This window comes from Neodiprion fabricii, chromosome 4 (assembly GCF_021155785.1).
Source record: "Neodiprion fabricii isolate iyNeoFabr1 chromosome 4, iyNeoFabr1.1, whole genome shotgun sequence".
In the NCBI taxonomy this organism is placed as follows: Eukaryota; Metazoa; Arthropoda; class Insecta; order Hymenoptera; family Diprionidae; genus Neodiprion; species Neodiprion fabricii.
Window position 1 is genome coordinate 34,030,556 of NC_060242.1, and position 13,838 is coordinate 34,044,393.

General features: G+C 40.4%; 2 protein-coding genes and 1 long non-coding RNA gene across 7 annotated transcripts in view; 1 reads left to right on the forward strand and 2 right to left on the reverse strand.

The window, feature by feature from the left end:
* LOC124181131 (cAMP-specific 3',5'-cyclic phosphodiesterase) overlaps positions 1–13,838 on the forward strand; it is a 276,361-nt gene that overhangs the window by 69,131 nt on the left and 193,392 nt on the right. The window contains exons 1-2 of one of the 5 annotated variants that reach the window (XM_046567386.1): positions 4,080–4,207; positions 5,133–5,319. The exons of 2 other annotated variants lie outside the window; for them this stretch is intronic. The gene's annotated coding sequence lies outside the window, so the exon portion shown is untranslated. Of the gene's footprint in view, positions 1–3,962; positions 4,208–5,115; positions 5,320–13,838 lie in introns of those variants that run through there. 2 more of the 5 variants (XM_046567387.1, XM_046567385.1) reach the window with 2 other exon arrangements.
* Positions 1–13,838, reverse strand: part of LOC124181133 (elastin-like) — a 76,954-nt gene that overhangs the window by 18,211 nt on the left and 44,905 nt on the right. The window lies entirely within an intron of this gene.
* LOC124181134 overlaps positions 11,951–13,838 on the reverse strand; it is a 40,356-nt gene continuing 38,468 nt past the window's right edge. Inside the window, exon 3 of the long non-coding RNA XR_006870388.1 lies at positions 11,951–12,089. This is a non-coding gene — a long non-coding RNA (uncharacterized LOC124181134). The remainder of the gene's footprint in view (positions 12,090–13,838) is intronic.

Sequence of the window (13,838 nt, forward strand, 5' to 3'; positions counted from 1 at the left end):
TCTGCAAACGATTCGCCGCCTCGTGTCCCCGACTGCACGAGAACGACTTTGCGGGCTGTATACCTACCCACACGTACGCTAAAACTGTTTGTCGAAAACTGACACCTTCCGCAGACTGTTTATCTAGCAGCTGCTGCTGGGCGAGGCTGACACTCTTGTAAACCTGGAAGACCGACGCTAACTAACAATAACCCGCCTTACGTCCACCGGCCGATGCCGAGAGACCTGCGGAGGTTTTACACCTTCGAAAGAGGAAAAGGAAGAGGAGAGGAGAGGAGAGGAGAGGAGAGAAAAAGAAAATCGCTCGAGACGAGATTGATTCCCGGTTCGTGCGGCACCTGCCACATGGGCATGGCTCTTGCGCATCCTTCCATGAAATTACTGTCGTATTATAACGTCGCGATATTCGCGTTATATTTTCGACGTTTTTTTGTTTGCAAATTGACAAATTGACAACAACCTTTGGGATTGACCGTATCCTAGACTTTCCGTCACTTTCAACAGAGGTCGTTGAACAACAATCTTTTCCAATAATCAGGTTGGATTGGGTGCAACGAATCCGGGATGCACAGAATCACAACCGACTAAGAATCCTCCGGATTCGTTTGCACTTGGATTTTGTCATGTTTGGAACACAGGTATAATTTGTGATATTTAGAGCGCAGGATTTTTTTGCGGCTAATAATTTCCTTTACCGTCCATGCGAGTCTTTTAATACGCAGTTTCCGGGTGTTACAGAATTTTTCTCAATATTCACCATGTCATTGTCAAATAGATAGGTAGAATCTCAGGTGTATCTCTTTACGCAAAATTTACTTATCTGTGAAGAGATGGTTCAGTAGCACTCATTTTCCTGCCGCTGAGTAATGCATCTATTTTAACCCGATCACTGTAGTGCCTTTTTTGCACCACTTAAGTGTAAGGGGGTCGAATAGACCCTACGCTCGTAAAGACTCGAAAACGTCTAATTAAAAATCGGAAAAAATTCATGTATCATACTTAAGATTTCTGCTTTACGATAAAATTTTTCTATGTAGGTTTTTTTTAAACAATTTACTATAAAAACAACAATAAACACATGAACTCGTGAAGAAACGTAACTTTCTTAAAAAATTCATAACCCTGAGGTAAAGTAATGAAATGGAACGGTTAAAAAAGCAAATTAAAGCTCAAGACCGTGTTTTTTGAGAAAAAAATATTGTGAAATCATTTTATGAAATTGTAACCCTTATTTCTTTACACGAACACGTAACTCTGTTTAGGTGTGAATGTAGGAGGTTTTTCGTACAAAATACAAACATTTGTTTGAGCTGAAACTGTTTATCGAGATACTAAACCTAAAAAATCAACGTCGTCTTCGCTCTCATCCTCAAAATAATTCACAGCTTCACGCGAAGTGCTCGACACCTACATCGTCCCCAGAGCGTGTCGCCATTTTTCGATCTAAATCACATACGCACAGGGACACGGTTTTGTAATTTGAGTTATATAAAATAAAATTGTACTCTCGCTAGTACAAAAAAGCGAGAAATGATGAACTTACATCAACTATTGTCTGTCATAATGTAAATGTTAACTGTATGGGGGGATCAAGTCGACTCGAACCGAGATTCGACCATTCGCTACGGCTAACTGAAGAGGGGTGGAGAGTCGAGACTCTAAGTGAGATTTCTACCCGAGAGTATAATTAGTAATTTTATATATAGTATACAATTGTATATGTATTAATTTTTTAGGGGGGTAAGCGCTCGTTCCCTTGCTTGGTTTCACAATAGGGGAGGTTTGCGATTTCGGCCCACGATGAACGGGTTAAGACTCTGAAATTTGTAGACCTGTATACATGCATGATCGCCTTGACTTTGACGATTGGTATTTGAATGTTTAGTTAAATCAGGTTCGGTCTCGCCGTACGATTATACTGGTGCGAATTTGTTTGCTGACACGAAAATATGTTTATATGTATACATTCCAAATGAAAGAACGCATCGCGTACTTCGATACGTTAAAGTTGATGATACGCTTTCTGAATTTCTCAAGGCTTATTTTTCTGCAATTACCTGTCCGATATTCACCCCGGGCGTATGAAAGATTGATTTCGTAACGAACGAAACCAACTGTTAACCACCGCCTCGATAATTAACTACCCTTATATAATCGTTACAGAGCTTGCATTCAGGTTCCAGGAATAATCGAATTCCCGCATGCTCGCGGCAGTGTCGTTTCCTCGTCCTTTCGAAAATCTACGTAGGCAAACAATCCTGATTTAAAGGCAGCTGCTTGAACCGAGGAAATGAAACTTTCCTCGATACTATCGCAGCATTATTTACTTTACATCGGGGCAGAATCTTTCGTCGTATAACAAGAGACCCGAGAGATCGAAATCGGTGAGTTTCATTTGAAACGCAATCATAAATCGATATGTAATATCAATAGTAATCGTGTCGTGACAGCATCGGTATATTACGGAAATTGGACGGAACTACAGTTGCTTATATCTTCGTATTTTTATTACGTTCATTTTATACTCATATTTATTCCATCGATATTATCTCTGGTCAAACAATGTGCGTTACGTACTCTTCTAATCGTTCCCGGACATTGTAATTGGGCCCTTAAGTCTGCGACTGCTATAACAATTTATTGAGAGGACGATAACGACGATATGTAACTATCTCAAATGACGAATCCCCGGAAGTGTCGAGGGTTCAACAAACCTATTACGTATAAGCCTTTGTAAGTAGAGTGTGAAATAGAGATATGAAATACACAACGAAGTACAGCGCGGTGAAAAGAACCGAGTCAAGAGTGCTTGACAAGCCTGCAGGGTGTTAGACTCTACTCGCAATTTAATTATTTCATATATTTGGAGTTCAAGGTTGTCTTGGAAGTTTTTTACCATATTTTAAGTAATATTTTAGGATGTTTTAGAATTTCACGGCTGTACGCTTATTTGTGTGTTTCGAAGCGTAATATTCATCGACACGTCAAAGATTCGACCGATTACATGACAAAAGTTTACAAAAAAAGAAACAACGAATCAACATGGCGAGGATCGCGATGGCGGGAATCGTCTATTTAAAGATAAACTTGGTCGGGTAGGGGCGGGGTTGAAGTTTTGAATTTCAAATGTTTGGAAAGCGCCTAATTTCGAATTATTTGGTGACGAAAGTGGAAGTAAAGAAATCAAACTTTTACGAAACAACAAAGTTTCGAATGGTCGGAAACCCGACGGCCCAAGGTTCCGAAATGCAAGATTCCGAAAATTCAAGTTACAATGGAGCAAAATTTCTAAAAGTAAAACTTCCATAGAGTAAAATTCCGACAATTAAAATACGCTCACACTGCGTAATTTACTCAGCGAGTGGGTGTAAGAAATCAGAAAAACCAAAACTAGAATGACGAGAATTCCGAACGTAAAAATATCGAAACTCCAAAACACAGAAAGATCAAAGTAATGCAATTCCACCAAGCCAGAAATATATAGAACTGAAAATCTTGGATCATTCGGAATTTCGATGTTTCAGATTTTTTAATTTCCGCATTTCCACACTTTCGAAACTTTGAGCGTCGGATCTCGGACCGTTCGAGACTTTGATGTGTCGTGAAATTTTAATTTCAATACTTGAAGTTTCGCGGTGAAACAAGTTCGGAATTCGGCGTTTTCGGAACTTTTCAAATTCGGAATTCTTCCCCTGCCCCATCGGGTAGATCTTCATGTATACTACAATACGTATACCGCATCAGGACCTACCGCAACGTGCTTTTGACATTGACTGTAGTCGAGTACCGTACGTAAAACGTAGCTCTACGTAGGTATCGTACCGGTGACGAGGATAGGTAAACCTGCGTTTACAGACGTAAAAAACGAAGGCTCGTATTCGGGAATTTCCGTCGACGGCCGGCAAGCTTCGCGAGCAAAGCTCGAGCTCGGTGGCAGAGCACGCCGCGGCGTCGACGGCCGTCATTCAGTTGCCTTGCCTTAAACGACGCCACAGTCAGAGTTCGGCCTCGTGTACGCGTCTACGCCGCAATCTTGACAACATAAGAAAATAGCATACCGAAGCGGGGAGAAAAAAAAAAAAAAAAACAAAAATCCAAAAACAAGAAAAAAAGAGAGAAAAAAAAAAAAAAACGACACCAACAAAAACAATTGGAGACGTATAAAAGAGCGGCAAATTTCAGCCCCGCGTGTACGTTGCGTATACACGTACGATATAATTCATGATTTCGAGATAGTAATCAAGGATCGTCGTAACATGCTGATAAATTGTTTGACATAAAAATATGCGGTTAATGAAAAGTGTTTCGAGAGAAATGCGTCGTGTGTATCGCATAACGCATTGTTCTACATGTGTAATGCATGTACAACTGTGCGTCCGTGTGCTTTTATAAACACGTGCTTTTTTCACTGGGGGGAAATGAATTTTGTTTAAAAGCCGTTCTTACTTCAGTATAACCTGAAAACGCACTTCTGTTCGCTATTTATCAAAACCCTGTTATTGTTATTGGTATTATTATTGCTATGGATACTTGAACTTGAAACGGATTTTAAACTCAAATTATTTTTGCACTTTTCCATTAGTAAAGTATTCGTTTCTTTTAACTTATCAATCTCGATCATTCGATGACAAATTTTCCAATAAATTAATCAAAACTGTACAGAAGACTGAGAAGAAAAAGAAACGATCACTGTACAGATTCACATGCTCAAGTAGTTTGTTTTTTTTTTATTTTTTATAAATCGAAACGACGTACCAGAAGTATAATCGACAGCTTTGTGTTGCAGTTAACAATATTGCAAGGCTATAGCTGGTTGTCGGCTTTTGTGGATTTTTTTCTTCTTAATTACACCAGAGTTTGATAATTTAACGCATATTTTCTATTGCAAAAGTATTGAGTGAGTTTTCAGACGTAGTGCTTTTTTCAGTTCAACAATAGCTAATATACATAGATCCCCTGTGTACATAGTAAATATCCGCTACGTGAAGTTTTCACCTAAATTTTCGCCAACCCCGTATACATATAATATACGTTTTGCAATGTATACACATATATTTATTTATTATTCCCTCGCTTCTAAACCGTAGTGCTTTGTGCCAATGATACAGTGCTAATTTAATTTGCTTGAAAAGTCACAGTGCCTGCTGCAGCATAATGATAATATAAAAGAAAAAATTAAAGAAAAACAATGAAACGTTAAGGCGTTGAAAAAAACACCCACACATACACACACACACACACGAAGAAAGGAGAAGAACGGGAAAATGATCAGATTTAAACGGTGCATGTGCGTCGAGGATTTCTGACGAAGAAATCAAGGTAAATATTGTAGCAATGGGTGTAAAACCGTGCTGAATATATACACAAGCATACAACCTACAACCCTTCGTTATGTCGTCACCGCGTATCCAAGTGCGTTTAAAATTGATCTCCAATAGTACCGCGTCAGCCGAAAAATTGTATACCACCCTCTGAAACGAATCCAATGATCTGCGAAAGAGTTTTCAACGCGCGCTTCGTTGAGAATGTCGTAAAGAATGTCGTACAGATACATTACATGTGGGTATAGGTCATTTTATTACATTCTGCGAGTGATGTTGACCTTAAATACGTTCGCTTCGTTGGTCCCGATAGCGGTAGCTGACCGACAGATAATAACGCGCACCGTATTACACATGTGGTGTAGAAATATACGTAACTAGTTTTTCATCTTATATTTCATAATTTTACCAAAACATCGTTCGGAAGCACGCGAGATCTGTGCACTCGACGCGCGAGAGTTTGGGAAGGGGGTGGTGGGGAGGGAGGCGATGATTTTACGGATGTCAAAGGTCTGCGATTAATTGTCTTCGTTCAACGTTGACGACCTCGTATACCGTAAAACATTTCGCATCATATCTTGCTCGCGAGAAGCGGATAGTTGTGATTTTTCACGATGGAATAATTTCGAAATTTTTCGTCAACGTGAGCTCGAATTTCTCTGCAACAACCAATTAGCCGCAAAAGATCTTCGAACAGAGATTGCAAATTTTCAGTTCCTATGGAGTGAATCGCTACGGAATTTCATAAGAGAAATTTATCGAAAAATATATTTCATATCAGAGTCATTCGAGAGCGCTTTCGTAGATCAATCTTCGCCCGGGAATATCCGCCTTCTATAATATCATGGTTGAGATTTGGTGAATTCGGGGTGAAATTGCGAACGAGCGAAGAGGGAATCACGGTTCCGCTTGATTGCCGAGACAAAGCCCCGCGGTCTGCGGTGAACTTTGTTGTTCGACGTACGAGTTCTCGCGAATTGCGCGGGTGACGTCGTTTCACTCGTGTGTGATATAACTCGCACGAATGTACATGTGTAAGTCGAGTGTCGGTATAAAAAATGAATATTAATTAGCCTGCGGGAGCCGCGCCGCGTCACATATTGCTCGGTAATATCACGGCGCCGAAACTATGCGGAGTATGAAACAATGAGCCGTTAAAACGCCCGGCGTTTTGTTATTAAACGGTTGATTAATCCGTTTATCACCAAGGCAGCCACACGTATAACTTTCTACCATAGCGCACGCACGTTTCTTTGAAACTAATCGACTTGCGGATCAAAACGGCTCTTCGAACGAAAAATAATTCAGGCTAGCAAAATTGTGCAGATATTTACAAACAACAGGGTGTCGATAGGGTTGATTTTGAATTCCCATCCCCCCAAATCTTCGAATGCTTGTAGGTATAGTTATTAATTAAAATAATTAAAAAAAAATAAATAAACTCCCCGAAAATTTCAGCTCTCTACGTCAACTGTAAAATAGTCCGCTCCGAGATCGAAGTATTTTGTCGAAAAACATTTTTCCCTCTTTAAAATTTCACAAATCGTCAACGAATACATCGCAAATAATGGAAAATAAATATTTTTGCAGATAATTCAACGCTCTACAAAAAATCTCTGATGCGTAAAATTTGTAAATTCAAGCGTTCGCGTGTTAATTGACGAATTTGATTAATCTTTTAACGTCAATTAAAATAAGTCGACGATGGATTCCGGTGTTTCTTGAAATGAACAGTTGTTACGAAGGCGTTATCGCGTAAGAAACTACTATACCGATATTGACTACTTCCATACGTACGTTAGCTCCGGAGCCGCGATTCGTTTGATAGCTGCTGCAGGCAGCTACGTTTTATTTTGCATTTTCAAGTCGACGAGAGCTCTTTCCTCGCTCACCTTGACAACGAAATTTACATACCACGAACTCTGATGTCTTCGATGATATTTTCAACGGCAGTCAATTGTTTGTGTCAATTTGCAGTGAGGTTATTGCAGGCGATCGGTCGGCACAGCTACGCATTTATATTTTTATTCTTTTATTATTTTTCCTGTTTTTTTTTTTTTTCCCCCTCCTTTTTTTCTTTCTCACCCGTTTACACCGCAGCGTCTTCCGATGACAATATTTGTACAGTTGGAGTGGGTGGATGACGAATTTCCATCGTACATTGCACAATCCCTTTTACTTTGACTCGAGCTCCGTGCGACGTTTGTTTATTTATTTCTTGTATTTTTTCATCCTTCTCAACCACCCTGACGACGTGAGCACTGCGCGAGGAATCCATAGTTGTTGAGGTCGCGTGACAGGTGGTATCGTCGTTTAAAATATTCGACGTTCGTTTCTCTCTTCGATCACTTGGAATTATACCTAGATCTACGCGAAGTTTCCTCCGATCACGCGAAATTGCGCGACGACGTATTTTATTAACGTCGAAACTCGGGCGCTGCTCGTTCTTTAAAGAAAATGAGAATAGAACTTTCGTATCCATTTTCATGACTCACGGAGGCTTTTCGTGCCACAAGCCAGACGTGGAAGCAAAAAGGGTGCCGAATTTTTCCAGGGATAAACATATCACGCGGGGAAAACACGTGCGGCTGGCCGGCTGGCCGCTAATCGTTACTCCCTACGTCACCTGAAACAAATTTATGCCAAGAATATATAGAGCGTCGCAACATCTGGTCGCCGTATAAGATTAGTTGTGTTGTTTTATAGAGTCGCGTTAACTATCAACGAATTTGTGGCTCGAATTTTTATTCCCTGAAAATCGTTAGATAAGAACTATCGATGCGGGAAAATAAAAAACAACAACAAAAAACCACCTTCGCTATTAATTTCATTCCCCCGTTGACAGTCGGTATTTTCGGATAAATCTGTGTTCGTATTTTTTTTTTTTTTTTTCTCCGTTCTCCCCTAAGCGATACCTGTCGTCTGTGAATTGGCGATTTGCTGCAAAAAGAAGGTGATGGATGTACGTACGTGTCCTGAACGGAACTCGCGTTGTTGTCGCTGTTTTGGCGGCAGCGTCACGTCGCGCTTCACGTTATTAACATAAGTATCAACAATTAAAAAGAACATTAAGCGACTGGTCACGATCTCTTATTATCCGTTTTTAGTTTCGCACTTTACGGTTGCCATTGACGGATAATTATAATTATCCTTGGCTATGCGAAAGTGTAAAAGGCGGTTGAATGTATCTCCAATAATTCTGATTACAGGCTCAGCCTTTTTTTTTTTTCTTTGCAGTTATTAGTTATTGGTACGATAACACTTCCAGTGTCAAGGTGACGATGCTTAGTTTACTTCGAAAATATTTCATATTTCAAGTACTCGAAATTTTATTGAAAAATTGAATATTACCCTCGTTGCTACTGTTACGTATCACAGTCATACTGTGCCACTCACGGCATGTACGTATAATGTATACATAAAATAAACGTACGTATATGTAACGGTTTCTTCTACGTCGCTAAAGAAATAGAGCTTGAGTAACCTATATATATTTTTCGGGTGTACACAGGTGATTATTCGTCAATTGAACAGTTACCGTGAATATATGTCGAGATCACATGACGTATGACAATCAACGGGCGTGAAAGAACATTTTACACACATGCCAATCTCACTTTTTTTCCATCATCTTGCGTCAGTTGGGTCTATAATTTTCCACGTACCTATCACGACAACTATTTTCAACTATAGGAAAATTATTCGGACATAGATAACTGTCCAGGAATTCTTTCGAACCGAGATTGGACCGGAAATTCATCATCCACCGGCATGGTTAGGTCGGATTTGTACATAAAGATTACGCAATCAGAGATCTTTTCAATTACCTTGTTAGAAATTGAACGCGAGCTTATGACGTGAGTGAAAGTTGGTGGAATTTGAAACAGCAAAGCCGCTCCTGATTATTACAAACGCGTTTTGGCTTGTCAATGCGAAAAGATCAACGACCCCGATGTTCGGTATTCAGATTCCCTTCAAGTTTCAACCAATTTCACGCTTCTTGGAGGGTCGCTCTCAAGAACTTGGGTATAAAGATGTTTCAGTGTAAGGAATTCTATGTATAATGTGCCTACACCGAGTATTTTTTGCTTGTGCGATCTTCGTTCACCTTCTTTATCTCTTAGTCCGTTCCTTTCCGTTCCGTTCCACCAATCTGCAGATAGAACTTGGTAATGAGGGATCCGAAGTAATTTTTTTTTTCCACCGATTTCGACGGTGAGAAATAAATTCTATAGACTTGTGAGGTGTTGGAAGAGAAGAAAAAAGAGAACGCACAATTTACGACCTAAAAATCTGAAATCTGATCAATATCCGGGAGATCCTCTTAGCGTTTCGTGATTCCTGAAAATATTACCATTTGAAATTATTCATATTATACGTCCAGTTTATATAAGTAAATAATTAAGTTGAGAGAAATATCGTCGGAGCCAACCTGCATTGAATTATCGAAATTTGACGCGAAAAATTGACTCAACTAACAAAAGGAACCGTCGAAATATTTTGCGCCGCTCCTATTGATCGACCAAACGATTTTTCCCGTGATTATTTACTTTCGTAAACAATTTCATGACTCCGGATGCTCGATGCGGGGGCGTTATACCTTCTATCTATACGCTGTACGAGCTTTTCCTGTTGGAAGGTTAAGAAAGGCCGCTTTGAACAAGTTCTGATGAATTTCTGGTACTCCGCAGAAAGGGAAAGGAGAGGGTGTCTTTGTAGGAGTAAATTTTCGAGCCACAAAGGATTTGTGGGTATTTCACACTTCCCTCCCTTTTTCGTTTCCTGCCGATCCGTTTGAAAGTTTTCCACACTTCTGCCGCCTGCAGATCACCCGACGTTCTTGAGAAGATTTTGTCTAAATTGCTCGAGAGCTTTTCACTCAGTCTCCATAGCATTACTTAAGTCGTTCGCCCCCTTCCAACTTCCGTTACAATTTCTCGGTGAGATACACTCCCGATCGAAGAAAGTGGATTATTCCGTTGCGACGTCGGTTCTTCGTCAGCTTCTCAATTTATATATCTCCAACGCCAATGCTGAGTATGGACTCAACGTGATTTCCTTCTTTTAATCGCAGTACGCTGCGATGATAAGGAAATATAAAACGCAGAAAGAGTCGAGTATTCTGTTACGGGAAAGCTCTCACTTAAACGGGAAAATCTTCTACGATTATCCCCAGCTTTTCCGCATTCGGGCAACCTTTGTAATCAGCGGAGGATTTACTTGAAAAACGGAATTTTTCCGCACAGCTTTCGTTCAATTTTCGTCTGTAATTTGCCCTCTTTGCCAATGATCGTTATTCTACGGTCCGATTGCTTCCTCAGATTGTGAAAGGAGATGCAGAGTCACACGTACGTTTGCGTGTCCAACTCGCCATCTGTGCCTCGTTGATTATCACTGCCAAGATCTTCTCCTTCAAATAGCGTATATTAATGATCTTAGTGTCTTCTAACTACCAAAAACATGAACATGATAAATTAACACGACGTATACCGATTAGCATCCTCGAGCCCGAATTCTTCTATTTCAAGACCTGTGACTACTCCGTGAAAAAAACACAAAGGTCAACGCGTATCTGAGATGAAACTTGGCAAAACCAGCTAGTCCTGTTTCTGTACAAGTCATTCAAATTTTTCCCTTTTTTTCTCGTAAACCGGCTGACTGGACGTCGCAATCTCGTATTCAATACTCCGCAATAGTTGGATGAGTTTCGGCAGAAGCTGCAGTTTTACTCGCGATAAAAATTCACTGCGTTATTCTCATAATATTGTTGTGGAAAATGACTACAATTATTCATAACTGGTGGGCTAATAAGCAATAAAACAGGCGGCCTTAGAAGATTGGAAGAAAAAATAAAGTAATTTCTACAGCTAAAAATTTTTCCGGAGTATTAAGTTTTGAATGGAAAAGTTACTCGAACGTATACAAGTAAAACTTATCCAACAGTTTTTATAGATTTCTTGAAAAATTACTATATTAATGCCTGAAATGAAATCGTGTTCGATCGTTAACGAAAAGTCGTTTCCACTTTTCTTCTCTTTCGGTACACCTAAATGTGTGAATGCTAAGAACTTTAAACATTTCCGGATACGCGACGCTGGAATTTCAGCTTAACGACGCCGGGTTATTACACTTTCGAATCGCAGTTCGAAACTGTTCGAGTTGATTTTGCCTGTATCAGGACCGTCGGAATTGAGGATTCCCGTTCCCTCGGCTGCTGCAGGCATGCCAACGAAGTTAACTTCTCGGAAACGATGGCTCCTTGTTAGAGCTGAAAATTTCAACCATCAATGCGACATTCTATAGGAAGGAAAAACGGCTCAATCAGGCCTCTCGTTTTTTTCGTCTCCGACCCTTTCCGCCCCCCTTCGTTACCGATGGACCGAATATACATATTATTATATATAACACCATCGCGTCGCCTTATCGTGCCACGATTTTCATGCAGAAGCACTCTTCGCCCTCCCCATCGTCGGGGGTTATTTCGGTTCGCCGATGCTCCGCATCGCTGGCAGCGTTTAATCTGTGCTTTAAGGGGGGAGCCTGCTTTAGAGGCTTCAAAAAATCGGTTTTTTCGAGGATTTTTTTGGGAAGGGAAGAAATATCCGATTAAAACGAAACTTTCAGGGTTTATTGTTATGTACTTCAACAGTCTTCTCGAATTTTTTCATTAGGATACATGTCATATTATGCCTGGTACAAGCATTTCACCGAGGCGTCTCGAGTATGCATTTGTCGTGCGGCGGGAAAGGTGCAGGTCGCAATTTCCATCTGAAACAAAGGAACCAAAAAAATTTTTACTTCTCAATAGTATAGCTTCTAGTTAAATCAAGAAAATTCCACAAAAAGTGAAAAATTCAACAAATTTTCGCAAATTAAAAAAAAAATTCATTTTTCTTGGGAAAAGAATTCATTTTAGATTGCTTAAAAAGTGGGTTAATCTTAACTTTCTTAAGGTGTTTTAGGTTCAACTAGAAGAGAATTTCATCCCGAGTACAATGCAATTTGTCTCGTTTCGATAGGACGTTTAGTTTCTTCCCTATCTTTCCCGCCAATTAGGAAAAAGCGTAAAAATGAAAAACGGAGAAATCGTGCGTCAAAGTTTTCGTGCATAAAAAATCGTCATTTTCTTGAACTTACCGCATTAATACGCTAATCAGCGATTCCTGGTCCATAGAGTTGCCCTTCAGACTCTTCGAAAAACTGGTTCAAAACTTCAAAAAACTGGTTCAGACTCTTCAAAAAACTGGTTGCAAACTTCAAAAAACCGCTCGTATACCTGCTCGACGGTTGCTCACTATTTCTTCTGTAACTCCGAAAATATTTCGAATTTGCGTCTGAAATTTTAGGGACACATTCTTGAATAGTTTGGGAAGACATTTATGCAAAAAAAAAAATTGATTTTTTGAAGCCTCTAAAGCAGGCTCCCCCCTTAAAAGTGAGCTATTGCCGAATCCCTTTATCCCTCCTCCCACCCTGCGTACCGATATAGCAATCACCTTGGACGATGTAATCGACGCAGCGCGTACATAAGTTGGGCCAATATCGTGCAGGTTACTGCAGACATTACAACAAGCCGGTGAACTTGTCGTTCAGTCGTCAGGAATTAACGGTGTCATCCGTTGACGTATCTGATTGCTCGATTATTCTTTTACGACCTGCAGATTATCTGTGGCTTCGTATATTTCCTGTCAGCGTATGTGAACGGCAATTGTTTGATTACGGTTAGCTGTATAAGGTTAGGCGTGATTGAGGTGGGAAATCCAGCTGGCAGGCCGCAAGCCATGGTCCGTGTCCCATGCAAACTTGTGCGAACAACAAACGATACGAGTAGGGTGAAAATTGTACGAGATGATCCGAAACCTCTCGAACGGCCGTCTCAAGAACCAATTTCGCTCTTCGGCCGAATTTTCGACTGGGAAAATGGATTGGAAACGTCCCGTTCGAGTCCCGATTTTCGTGCAGAGGCGAGGCGAGGGTCGATTTAGTGTATTAGCCTCTCGAGGTGAAAAAGTTGTTCCATATCGTACTTCGGAAGTTGGTTCGATTTGGGTGAAAGAGTATTTTACAGCATCCATGCGGCTCGATGGATAGAAATTGGGATGGTTTTATCAGATTTTCATATGACTTCCTGAAATTCGATACGGTTTCTTCACACGTCATTCTTGACAAAAGAACGGTACAGCTTCTCTTTGCATCATCGTCGCGCCAATTATCCCAACTAACCGGGTCAACGAAGCTCCACTTTTGGAATCCATGGTCGCAATCAGGAACCAATCAAGAGATGTGCCCCGCTTTCGTTACCGTTTTGTTTTATTGACACGCAATTTCGGGGGCTAAGAGTGGTCGTAACCCTGAGTAATACGTTGACATTTCGTAAAAATTACTGCGTCGATGTGTCGTTTTGTTATACAATTGTTGCATTCGGTCGGTATCTCGATTCCTTCGGGTATTCGCTTTGGCAATTAAATTTTTGCGATCGGATCAGACACACGTAACGTAATTAATTATTGTGCACAC